Raw genomic sequence first — 14,089 nt, 5'->3', positions numbered from 1 at the left:
CAGACAGTCAGATAGGTTACACCAGATGTGAAAACTGCAATAAAAGCTCATTGGGCGTTTTTGGATTGGCTGACTCCCCATCTCGACTCAGCTTTACTAGTTTTTCATTCTCATGTGCCAATGACCCTGCCAAAAAGGCAAATGCCACGCAAAAATGGTTTAATCCCAAGATGAATGCAGTTATAAATAACGCTGTTATGTAACGGCATTACTTTTGTAGTAATCTAACGAGTTACTTTTTCTGCCATTACTGGCAGTCAAAAGCGACGTGTCACCGCACACTTGATGCTGTTTTCATCGGCGCGGTTTTTCGCTCTCTTCCGAGTTTGTAACGTCACGTGTTTTGGTATAATGTCATAATTCAAAATAGTGACTACCATATTCTGTAGTTGAATAGCGATTACGACTACAGTATTTATTAATGCACAGAAAGAAAAGGCCAATTGGTGAATAAGGCAACTGACACAGGTCAATCGCGAACGAAACGGCTCTATCAGCAGTCTTTTGGAAGTGGTTTTGGGTAGCCCTTCCATCGGAGGCACAACCCAACAGAGCTTTCCCCTTGATCTGCTTCCAAATTCGTCTCAGAGAGGAATCATAAACATTAACTACAGGCTCATTTATTAAAAACACAGGCGTGAAACAACACTTTTGTTTGGCTTAAACAAGATCACATGAATACATGAAACAAATCTGATTGGCTTAAACAAAATCACATAATAAATGAACAGTAAGGAAAGTGAATCTTTTTTAACATAAAAGAACAATGAGTTACTATAAACCTAGGAAGTGTTGAAGGGGAGGCAAGCTTGAGACCAGACTTCCCAGCACTAAAGTAAAGGACATCTTGATTAATAGGCCCCAAGAGGATACAATCGTTGTAAGAATACAAACAGCACCTGGTTACAATCTTTGGCTTCGTTAAGGTGCTTTTGAGGATGAAATCATACAAAGGCACATTCAAACTATAATCAAACAATAATTTCCCTGACAGTAATATTTGTAACAAGCAAAACAACCTAAAGAGTCATTTGAGAGCTGAAAGACCAGGCTCTTTTTAGTGATCCAAGTCAGAAAGGCCAGTTCTCTAAAGAGAGTCAAAATTACCATCCCTACAATTGAAGATTCGAGTTGGATTGAATATATTAATTTCCCTTTACATATTTTACTGCTGATTGTCATCATACATTATTGGTAACTGTTTCCTTTTGTTGCACATCAAGTGTAGGATAAATCTTTTGCTGGTGAGGTGCAATAAATATCGCAAGACTACCTGTCTGTTCTTCTCTGTTCAACTGACTCGAATACTGCTCAGGAAATGTAAAATTCTCTGACATAGCACTTATCTTTAAAGTAATGGAAATAGTTACTTTCCCCGGTAACAGTTACTTTTACTATAGAGTAACTCAGTTACTAACTCAGTTATTTTTAGGAAGAAGTATTGAGTAACTATAACTAATTACTTTTTCAAAGTAATGAGCCCAACACCAGTCATAATAACGCACAGCCATTCTAGTTCAATAGAACAAAAATTGATTTATTTTTTATATACAGACGCTGCCCTACTTACGAACAAAATAGGTTCCAGACGATCGTTAGTAAGTTTAATTTGTTCGCAAGTTGCTTCAGTGCTATATTTTGTATGTTTAAGGTTTGTATAAGTATGTTTAAGGCATGTATATACAACCTGTATTGTTTTGTCCTGAAAAATAAACATTTCATTAAATAATATGCTCTAAAAAGATAAAGTTGAGTTTAACTTACTTTTGGGCAAGACTCTTCAAGAAGTCCTCCTCCGACTTAAAAAGTAGCCGAAAAAAAGCGTTCCGACCATTTTCTCGACTGCATCAATCTTTCTTATTTCACTTTCATTTAAAAAGAAACGGCTCGCCTCTTCTTTACACTTTTCACCAACCATATCGGATGGACGCAGGAAATATTAAACAATAAAAATGTCTCAGTTCTTAGCGTGCTCGAGATGCAGTTTAGAATGTTTACACTCGAACTAAGAAGAGGAAGCGTATTTCTTCTTTGGCAGTAAAAAAGCACGACAGTAATGTCCAGTACTTGGAAAAAGATGCACACAATACAAAATCTGACTTACAGCAATGGCCGAACATTTTTTGGCAACCCGATAAAAATGTTCGTATCTAACATTTTACGTAAGTTGAATGGTCGTGAGTAGGGGAGCGTCTGTACACAGTCTTTGGTGGAGATAAACTCCATGTGAGTTCATAACAGTTGCTACGAAATAAATTGAGGATCCGGGGCTTTGTAATATCTGTAAAATTCCAATCACACGATGTAAAAATCTAATAAAAATGGCATTCAGGTAAATGCAGTAAGAAAAAAACACCTAAGAGGAAACAGCAGGAAAAACACGAACGTTTATTAGTGTACATGGCATATTTTTTGTTGTTGCCGGGCAACAAACAAATCCCGGCTCTGTAACTGTTATGTGCTGACTTCCTACAAACCGAACGGCTGCTCATAAAGGGACTCTAAGGCACAGAATGGCATGATTTTGTTTTCATAGCATGCTGTTTGACTTCAACTCAGCAACAACAAAAGACTGCACGCCTCATATGTATTTTCCTACCATGTTTTCTGGATTTGATGTAGTTATTCAATATCTCTCCTATTAAGCTTTGCGAGATGCTGTCCACTCTTCATTACCAGTCATTTATGATTTTAGGCATAGTCTTAATTCAATATTCCATAATGCTTTCTGCCTGTTAGGGTTTGCGGTAAGAGTGGGCAGATCGATCCAGATATCTATGTAATCATTTCTTAGTGAGTTCTAGGTTTGGATCGATACGATATACCCGGTGTCTTCAATTAGTGGACCGCGCCACACGACCGGACCGCGGTCCACCTCTCTGCGGACACAGGGTGAATGTCACTTTTTCAAACAAAACTCCCCCAAAATTCTAAAAATACATATTGGTCCGGGCAGCATGACAGCGCAGTGGTTAGCGCGTGTGCAGAACAGTTCTGAAGTCATAAGATCGAACCTTCCTTGCCAGCCAGTCGCAGGGCACATAGAAACAAACAACTCACTCGCTCATTCATACCTAGAGACAATTTTGGACCGACCAATTAACCTGACATGCATGTTTTTTTTGGAATGTGGGAGGAAACCGGAGTGCCCGAAGGAAACGGGGAGAACATGCAAACTTCACATGAGGAGGCTACGGTAGCTGGACCTGAACCCTAAATCTTTGCACCGTGGGGCTGTGCGCTAACCAACCAGCCGCCCTGTCGCCTGCCGAATTTTGTGTTTGGACAAACGAGAACCAACTCTAGCTCTGTTGACCTGCCTTGCACTTATGTCATACTAAATGGACTTATGCTTTTTTTAAAAAAAAAATAATAATTTTAAAAAATACAATTTTGGACCTTTGAGATTTGTTTTGAAAGAGACCTGTCGTATACTAAAAAAGATTTGTATTGAAAGACCCCTGTCGTATACTAAAAACCCACTGGCCCTTCAGAGGTGGGATTAAAGATGGGCCTAATAGGATGGAAAACACAGTAACGACAAGGAGAAAACCTGAACTTCAGCCAAAGAGTAGAAGATCCTACAGACATGCACTTACGGATGGAAAAGGTAGACCACGTATAGGGGGCTGCAAATCCACCAGGGGGGAGCAGAGTGTGATCAGAAAGGCCCACAGCAACCTTGCACCCAGCAGGCAGCAATGCCATGCAAGAAAGACCAAGGACCTGTATTTTATTCTTAACCCTCGTGTAGTGTTCATGCCGTTGTTACTCGGCCAGTCTTAGTGAGTCTGATGGACCCGTTGCAGTTTGTGACTTTAATGCTTTACAATAAAACACCTTATTTTAAAATACTGAACAGATGTTTACCTTCTACCAATTACAAGCATTATAAACAATATATATTGTTAATATTTGCCCTTTACCTTTGTGAGGTCAAATACATGTAATAATGTTACATTGAATTAAGAAAATCAACTAAAATCAAGATATGAGTGGAAAAAAGACCATTCAATTTCAGAATTTGCACTTTGACCTTACTTTCATCATATTGTGACATGGAAAGTACCGTATTTTCCGCACTATAGGGCGCACCGGGTTATAGGGCGCACCCCCAAAAAATAGTTTTTGGTCCTATATCTTCCATAGATAAGGCGCACCGGATTATAAGGCGCTACAATGGGAACGTGGACAAAACGGTCCGATGATTCAGTCCAACTGATGACCCCCTTAACATTCCCAAAGCTTGCAAAGAAGCAAATACGTGTCGTAGACACGTGCGAATGCGGTGTCCGTACGATGTCACTTAAATGCGTCATTTCAAATATCATTCGGAAGGTTCAAGTCTTGGGATTCAAGAAATGCCAAACATTTCTATGTTTCTATTTTCTTTTTCACTCGCAACTTTACTGTGCATATGACAATAAACACTTGGAATTGAGTTGACTTCACTCAACTCATCACAGCAACATCAAGATAGTTCTAAAACAAGATACCGGGAAAACATAAAGCCGCATAACTCACCTAAGTTCTCACGTTCAATAATGATACGCAATCATGGTCTTCTTACAACCGTTAGTGAAGTAAATCCAGGAGAGTAAATTATTTGCAAATACAGACTGATAAAACATGTTTCTCTATGGTGTACTTTAGCAAGCTTGCTAAGCTTGCTACGCCATTGCTAAACTCGGCCAATTGCAAGATTTGTTTTGGTCATCTAGCCTATTGGAGGCTCTGAATAATTTCAGCCAATAGCGATCGATTTAACTGATGATTGACACATCTTTTTCGGCCAATTGCAGGGTTTGGTTTGGCCATCTATCCAATCCGAGGCTCCGAATAACTTCAGCCAGTAGTGATCGATTCAAATGATGATTGACACATTGGTTAGCCAATGAAACGCCGGTATATAAATCCCAGCATACACCGCGGACTTGCTACGCCATTGTTAAACTCGGCCGATTGGAGGGTTTGTTTTGGGCATCTAGCCAATCCGAGGCTCCGAATAACTTCAGCCAATAGTGATCGATTCAAATGATGATTGACACATTGGTTAGCCAATGAAACGCCGGTATATAAATCCCAGCATACACCGCGGACTTGCTACACCATTGTTAAACTCGGCCGATTGGAGGGTTTGTTTTGGGCATCTAGCCAATCCGAGGCTCCGAATAACTTCAGCCAATAGTGATCGATTCAAATGATAATTGACACATTGGTTAGCCAATGAAACGCCGGTATATAAATCCCAGCATACACCGCGGACGACTTCGCGCTCGGGGGAGAATCTAGTCGGCGGCTGTTGAGTAAGTTGCGAGACCTTGCGAATTTAATATTGAGCCATATATAAGGCGCACTGTGTTATAAGGCGCATGGTCAGCTTTTGAAAAAAATTAAGACTTTTAGGTGCGCCTTATAGTGCGGAAAATACGGTATTATAGTTGTCACGTTGACCTTGTTATATTTGTATTTTTGTTACATTGCTGCTTTGGTTACAAAACAGTTATAATACAAATGTTTGGATGTTTTGTATATTCTTCAAGTTTGCATTTTTAGTCTGTTTTCGTCGTAATTATAAAATTAATTCATTAACTTAAGGCAGAGGAGTTCAAATATTTAAAGATCATGAGGTTTCCAACCAAAAAGAATCAGTATCCGATCAGTATCAATTAATACTATATTTACTTGGATCGAATTGATAGCAGAAATACCAGTATCGCCCATCTAATGTTACTAGCTCGAGCAACCAGCAGTCCACCTTTCATGTTTCTTGACACGTAGCCGAAGATGACTCAACATTGTCAAGTTTATTCCTTAAAAAAGACTGAATATATTAATTTTATTGGCCTTTAAAAAGGCAACGTTCTTTTCTCTCCCGGGAAAATTCCTTGATCCTTTGGACGATTATAAATCTCAGTGATCCGAGTTGCGAGCTACCCCAGACCAATAATCCACATCCAGGACCTAATTCATCGTAGAGCTTCACATTCAGGTTGTGGTAGGAATTGGATTATGCCTTTGATCTTGAATGTAAACTCATGAGCTTTGAGAAACCAGTGATACCAATGGATTTGGGATCCCCTTAATTGGAAAAAATCAGAATTGCGTTTTATTTGCTTATTTAATTAACCTACTTGTCATCCATTTGAATTGTCCTTAAAATGTAAATTTGATTATTGGTTGACTTTATATGCTGACAGGAAACATTTAAATTGATCCTAAAACCCTATCAGTGCGCTTAAACACAAATTTTGCCACAAATAATTATCAACCGAAATTAGAACAGATGACGGGTCATCTAATTAAAATAGATATAAAACAGGGTTAGTTAATAGAGATGAACCAATTTCATGATTTCTAACACCTAAAACTAAATATAAATGTCTAACTATAATTTATGTTGAATGTTGTCTGTTGTCTTGTCCATTATTCATTAAACTGTTGTCTATTGGTCAAAATTAATTTTGACTCTGATGTTTCCTCTATTAATTTCACCGCTCACCAAACCTAAAATTAGTCCAGTAGCTTTTGTTTCTTCTGTCTAGCAGCATCGATGCTACCCACCCAGTCTTGGGGATAACTGGAGCTTATTCCGACTGATGTCTCTTGTAACGCTCAATATTAGGCTGTGTTGAGTCTAGTCATAAAAACGGTCAACATGGCAAAACAGCCTTACAACAAACAAAGGCAGATGAGACTTGTTTGTGCCTTTGCCGCATGACTCCCAAATTTAGAACATGTGACAACCGCGTTTCGCCAAAGGCTACAAATGGAAAAGCCCCTTTTCCATTTTTCGCCTTGTTTACTTTTGAGCATTCACACTTAAACCTTCTGAAAAGCAAGGACTCGTTGTCAAAAGCCACACCATTTTCCAACAACATAAGTGTCATGGCAACCCCTTTCGGCAATAGATTCCAAAACGGCTTGGAAAATTAACACTCTATGATGAATATGCTGTGCTGAAAGTATTTTCTTTGGAAAATTCTAGAACAATTGTAGACATTGGGCCGGGAAATACCGATGTAATTGCAGGCCCAAAGACCGTAACGTTGATGTCATGTGAAAAAAAACACAATTTGTTTTTGTCTTGTTTTAGATTGTTGATGTTTATGTGTAAAAAAATCCACCCATCCTTTTCATCCATCCATACCAGCACCGCTTCTCCTCAGTAGGGTCATGGAGGTGCTGGAGCCCATCCCAGCTATCCTTGGGGCAGCGGGCAGGGGGCACCCTGAACTGGTTGCCAGCCAGTCGCACAGCACATAGAGACATACAACTCACTCGCTCATTCACACCGAGGGACAATCTGGACCGGCCAATAAACTTGCATGTCTTTGGAATGTGGGAGGAACCAGAGTGCTCGAAGGAAACCCACGTAAGAACAGGGGGGACATGCAAACTCCGCACCGGAATGATGGTAGCTGGGTTTGAACCCATGACTTCAGAACAGTGCCGCAGATGCGCTAACCATTCAGATGCTGTGGGATTTGTCTATTACAATGGCTTCTGATAAATTATTAATAATAATTACTTAATTATTGATTATCAATTACATAAAGGGTGTCACCTAGTAATATTTGTTCAATTTGTTTTATCAATTATTCCATTCACTACATATTGTGTAAACAGTGCTATTCTTATTTTCAACAATGATGGCTATTCATTTACAACATTGACTTAGCTGTGTGTTTTTTCCCTCAATACTTGCAAAACCAAAATCACGCTGTACAACAGTGATAATGAGATAAAAACAAATGCCTTTTCATTTGTCATCTACAAATCTCATGGCCTAGTAGTAAAGATTCTGCATTCTCACCGTCATGATTAGGGTTTGATTACCGTTGCTCTCAATGTTGTGCAAACGAGGTCAGCGATAGTTCTCGACTGATCAATCATTGCTCAACTACAGTGTTATACTATCGTGTATGTAAACCTCGGTAGAACACGCACCCAAACTCTTAATTTTTTATTGCGTGAGAAAAATTCCTTGTATACATGAATAAATACAGTATGAATAAAAAATAAAACCTTTTTATTTTTTCCGTGCAGTTTGTCACCAAACAACTCACAACCCAGTACCAGTCCGTGGCCCGGTAGTTGCTGACCACTACCCTAAACCATTGTTTGGACACCCCTGTATACAAGCAAATGACACAGAGATATGTACTGACTAACACAATTTAATTCAATTGAAGTTAATTTATACTAACACAATCTCACTCAGTTCAAGTACATTTATTTTCCTCCTTTAGGGAAGTTCATTTTCAGTGACTGTACCGGGAGGTGGTACAGTCTGTGCTGTTGCAGCAGAACGTGCGGCAAATTGCCTAATTGCAGTGCCTGGTATTCCCAGGTATCCTCCCATTCAAGTACTAACCAGGCCTGACCCTGCTTAGCTTCCTGAGATCGGGCATTGTGGTATGGTCGTAAATAGGAAGCAGTGAACGGAATGTAGTTCGATGAAACGGATATAAAAATAGTTTGTTACTAATAAACGAGTGCAAAAGGAGGACTAATTGTTGTTGTTAATTTGACTATTGCATCATTGTCACTATCGACCATTCCTGTAGCTGTTCTTTGTTTTTCACACCCTTTAAGCCCTAAAGTTTAAGGCTTATCTGTTTTTTGGAACCTTAAAGATTTTATAAACATAAGGACCTCGGAGAACAGCATAGGAAAGAGATAGAATTTTCATATCTAAGTGCTCTTCTCCTGGTATTCTTTTCAAGTTCAAATTCATTTATAAAATGATTATGTGATGTCTTCTAGCCTTATTTTTAGTGTCTATAAAGGTAAACTTAATAGTAGTGTTTACGGATGGGTCTGGCCTTGATGCGGCGAGGGGGCTTGTGTGTTCCAGTGACCCTGGAGAGCGATACCGTCGGGAGCTTGCTCCTGGTAGGGTCACCCATGGCGGGCCGGTCTCCGGGGTAGGTTCCAGACAAACAAAGACCCCAGCGTGTCGGTACGCTGTGAGGTGGCAGCCCCACCAACCGACTATCCTGCGGAGGGCTAACAACTCACCCAGGAGAAACACACTTTGTTACGAAACTGACCAGAGAAAGAAGCCGGACTGACCAACACGGTAACGGACCCCAGCCTGCCCCCGACCAACGAGTACGGATCGATCTTCGTCATAAGACCCGTGTCGCCACCTGGAATGTCCAGACACTCCTTCGCCCCGGAGCTGCCACCCTGCTGTCCCGAGAGCTCTGTTGCTATAACATCACCATGGCAGGGCTCTGTGAAGTACGATGGCAAGGCAATGGTGAAACAACAGCTGGCAACCATTGCTACATCTGGAGTGGCCCCGAGAGTCGGACCGGCCTTTACGGTGTGGCTCTTGCCATTCCAAAAGCCCTCCGGAGGTCCCTCATCAGCTGGACACCAATAAGTGACAGACTACTGTCTGCTCGATTCCTCCACCATCACGGCAAGATGACAGTGATCGTCGCCTACGCCCCCACCGATGTCGCTGACGAGGATGCGAAGGACGCGTTCTTTGACCAACTCCACCAGGCTGTCAACCAAGCCCCACCACACGACGTCACCATCATCCTCACTGATGCCAACGCCACTCTATCCAGCAATGATCGGTCCCCCGGCTCACCTGTCGGCACCACCTTCGTTGACAGCACAACAAACGACAATGGCAACCGCCTCCTCCTCCTCTGCCACCAAAACAACCTTTGTGTTGCTGACACCTGGTTTCCCCGGAAATGCATCCATCACTGGACGTGGTACAGCCCAGATGGCAGAACCAGGAAGGGATTGGACCACATCCTGATATTACGACGCTGGAAGTCGTTTGTAACCAACTGCCGGGTGTTCAGAGGAGCACAGCTTGGCAACACAGACCATCGTCTGCTGGTGGCCCAGCTCAAGCTAAAGCTCCGAGCCAACCAGCACAAGACTCTGCCTCGCCCCGACTCCTCCCGACTCAGCGACCCCAACATCGCCAGAGACTTCAGTTGCTCCATCCGCCGCTCTCTTGATACCCTGGCTCCTGACAAGCTGACAGACTGGGCGGCCTTCAAGGAAAGTGTCCTCCAGTCTGCTCACAATGTCCTCGGACGCCCGCGATCCTCCCCGAGAAAGCCCTGGATATCAGAGAGGACACTAAACATCATAGACCAGCGGCGTGAGGCCCGACTCCGAGGCGACCTCACAGAGTATCGGAGACTGAATCGCCTGCGCAATGTGGCCATTGCTGAAGATAGGGAGAGGTTTTGGCAGGCAGAAGCCCAACAGCTTGAGTCCGCGGCCAACAACAACAACATGAGCCGCGTATTCAGTCTACTACGCCAAGCCCGTAGCGGCCCACACATAAAGACAGCCCTGGTAAAGGACTCAGACGGCAACCTCATCATGACAGAAGCCAACTGCCTCGAGCGCTGGAAGGAGCACTTTAGCCTCCTCTTGCAGCACAGCACCATCCCGGCTGATCCCACCCTCCTACGGGCTGCGAGCACAGCACCTCCTAACGACACCTGCTGCACAGACCCTGTAACACCCGAGGAAGTGAGAGCTGCTCTGAAGAAGCTGAACACCAAGAAAGCCCCCGGCATCTGTGCCATTACCGGCGAGATGCTCAAGGCCGGCGGTGATGGCATGGTGGAGTGGCTAACCCGCCTATTCAACCAGGTGTGGGAATCGGAGCAGCTGCCCACCGACTGGACCAGAGGAGTCATCTTGCCCTTCTGGAAATGCAAGGGCGACAGGCTTGTCTGTGGAAACCACAGAGGCATAACCTTACTCTCCATCCCGGGCAAGGTCTTTACCAGGATCTTGCTCAGCCGTGCCCTTCCAGCAATCAGAAGCTGCCGCCGTCCCCAGCAGGCTGGCTTTATGCCCAACTGCTCCACAACGGACCACATCTCTGCCGTCCGTTTGCTGATAGAAAAGACCCGTGAATTCCGTAAAGATCGCCATCTATATATCGGATTCATTGATCTGAAGGCCGCCTTTGACACCGTCTGCCACTCTTCACTGTGGAACATCCTCCAAGCTCTCAGAGCACCACCCAAGATCATAGCCCTGTTCAAGCTGCTCTACAGCAACACAGAGAGCTGTGTCCGTATCAACGGCATTGACTCCGACTGGTTTGCTATCTCCAGCGGCGTTCGCCAAGGCTGTGTGGCTGCTCCCGACCTTTTTAATTGCATCATCGACCATCTGATGTTCAGGGTTAGTGAGCGCATCCCCGGAGTGTCTTTCGGCAACTACCACCTGACTGACCTGGAGTATGCTGACGACACCATCATTCTCAGCACTTCCTACAGCCAGCTGAGAGACGCTCTGGGCATTTACAGCGAAGAGGCAGCGCGGCTTGGCCTGCAAGTGAGTTGGACGAAAACCAAGTTCATGTATGTCGGTGATGGACCAGATCCACCTCCCATCCAAATTGGTAGCGACATCGTAGAGCCTGTCAAGAGCTTTGTATATCTGGGGTCCATGGTGACAGACAATGGGGACCTAAAACCAGAGATTCTCCGCAGAAGAGCCCTGGCAGCATCTGCTCTGCAGTCTCTCTGGAAACCACTCTGGCGGCACCAGACCATCGCACGCAAGACGAAGCTCCGCATTTACAACCTCGCCGTACTCCCTATCCTGCTTTATGGCTCAGAAACATGGCCCCTGAACGACACCCTGGCCACAAGAATCGATGGTTTTGATAGCAGGGCTCTCAGAACCATCGAGAACATCAGGTGGCCCCAGCGAGTCTCCAATAAAGAGCTCAGAGCCCGCACGTGCCAGCCCCAAGCATCTTCCTTGGTCGCACAACGCCGCACCCGCTGGTTTGGCCATGTCCTTCGTCTACCACCAGACCATCCGACACGAGCCATTCTCCAGTTTGACCCAAAGGCCGCAGGCTGGAGACGACCACGAGGGAAACCCCGCACTCGATGGCTCGACGTCGTTGCGGGCGACCTCCAACAACACGGAGTTGCCGTAGAGGATGCAGAACAGCTGGCACAAGACCGCCAGCATTGGAAAAACCTGGTTCATCTGGTCGGCTCAACGCACAGGGACGGGACCCCCCGACCTTCGCTGGAGCAATAAGTAAGTAAGTAAGTAGTGTTTATTTAAACTAAAGAGATCATTATCGACTTCAGGAAAAACCAGCCCAACCATGCCCCACTTCTCATCAACAACGAGGCTGTGGAGGTTGTCAGCAGCACCAAGTTCCTAGGGGTGCACATCACAGACAAACTCACCTGGTCCGTGAACACTGCATCACTGGTGAAGAGGGCACAGCAGCGCCTGTACTTCCTGCGGAGGATGAGGAGAGCCCACCTGCCCCCACCCACCCTTATCACATTCTACAGGGGCACCATAGAGAGCATCCTGACCAGCTGTATCTCTGTGTGGTGTGGAGGCTGCAGTGTGTCCGACTGGGGTAGTGTGAAGAGGGTGATGAGGACAGCAGAGAAAATCATCGGGACTTCTCTCCCCTCCATTCAGGACATTGGCCAGAAGCGCTGCCTATCCCGAGCCAAGAACATCATTAGGGACCCCTCTTGCCCCCATCATGGACTGTTCACTCTGCTAGCCTCTGGGAAGAGGTACTGCAGTGTGCGGTGCAGGACCACCAGGTCCTGCAACAGCTTTGTCCCCATGGCAATTAGACTGTTAAATGGTCAATCACACACACAGTAAGCCTACACAGCTGCTGATCTGTACATCTGTTTGTTTTGTTTTTTTGCACTACGGGCAGTTCTCTTTTGTACATCTGTTCTCCTCTGCACTATCGTACTCCAGTGTTATTGTTATTTTATAATGACTTGTTTACCTGACTGCTCATTTTGCACATCTGGTTAGCTGCTCCTCTTGCACTCTTTGCACTACTGTATAATACTATACATAGCTATAAATTATTTAGCATATTATTAGTACTTCAATACTCTAACTCAGTACAACATTTATTTATATCTGTACGTTCAAGAAAATTGTGCGGGTCAGGTGTATCGACATTTTGTTCTGTATACACGTGTACAAGAATGACAATAAAGTATATCTGAATCTGAATCTGAATATTTCTCCGGTTCTCCTTTGTGCCACATGAATTGTGTTCAAAATGTTTGTATATTTTATAGCAACCCACCTTGGGTCAACCAAGTTTCCTTTTTGTCGGTCATAACCACCTAATTGCCGCCACATGCAGGCCCAATTAAAAAATGTACAGGTTTAGCTGAAATTTTAGCAAATTCCAAATGAGTTTGAGTTAGCGACATGGTCAGCTTTGATTCTTATTGGCACCAGTTGTCCTCTCTGTCCGGGGTCAGATGGACGGACGGACTTATCTGCCTACCACCCTTCAATCCAGCAGCTATTTGAGCAGCTTCACAAGAGTGCTTTACATGCTTTGATTTGTGTTCCATTATAACCGCCAGCTAAGCCGACTTGCTGAATATCTATTTTTATTTGAGCTGCTCTTCATCTCACTTTTCTTTCATTTAGCTCTCATTTTATGGTTTTGCGACGTCTCCCTCGCTGGCTCCCATCCGGGTGTTATCACGCTGGCGTTCGCTGTAATTACCAGCTTTGTATTTCTATCCTTTTCAGTCCCCCAGCCCCCCCGCCATATTTCCAACTCACCTTGATGAACAAAAGCTTGGCATTTGGAAGTTTGGCAAATATCTTTGGAGTGTCAGACGTGCAGCCTTATCTCTGGAGTGTTGTCTCTGTTTGCCTGTAGATAGAGCACAAAGTTAATCGTTTTAGCTGCAAGTGAAATGCAAAAAAAAATACGGCAAGAAACTGTGAGGGGAATTTTTATTGCAAGCATGGCAGTGACTAGAATATATCATTGAAAAAAGTCATTGCCAGCCTGATAAAAAATTATCTTAAACGTCTGTAGCCATCATTGGCAATGAATGAGTGAGTCAACCCAATAATTTTTTCCTTTACATTAATGTTTTATTTTTGCGAACAGTCCAACTTAGAACTATAGTTAGTATTGCAATTGTGAAAAATTAAGTAAAATACAAAATCGAAATGTTTGATTTATCTGAGGGGGCCGCAGTTTTGCTACTGTTCGGTAATGTATATATATATATATATATATATATATATATATATATACCAG

The sequence above is a fragment of the Urocampus carinirostris genome, chromosome 8 (assembly GCF_059441175.1).
Source record: "Urocampus carinirostris isolate Australia breed hairy pipefish chromosome 8, RoL_Ucar_1.0, whole genome shotgun sequence".
Taxonomy (NCBI): Eukaryota; Metazoa; Chordata; class Actinopteri; order Syngnathiformes; family Syngnathidae; genus Urocampus; species Urocampus carinirostris.
Note: the sequence above shows the minus strand (reverse complement) of the source record.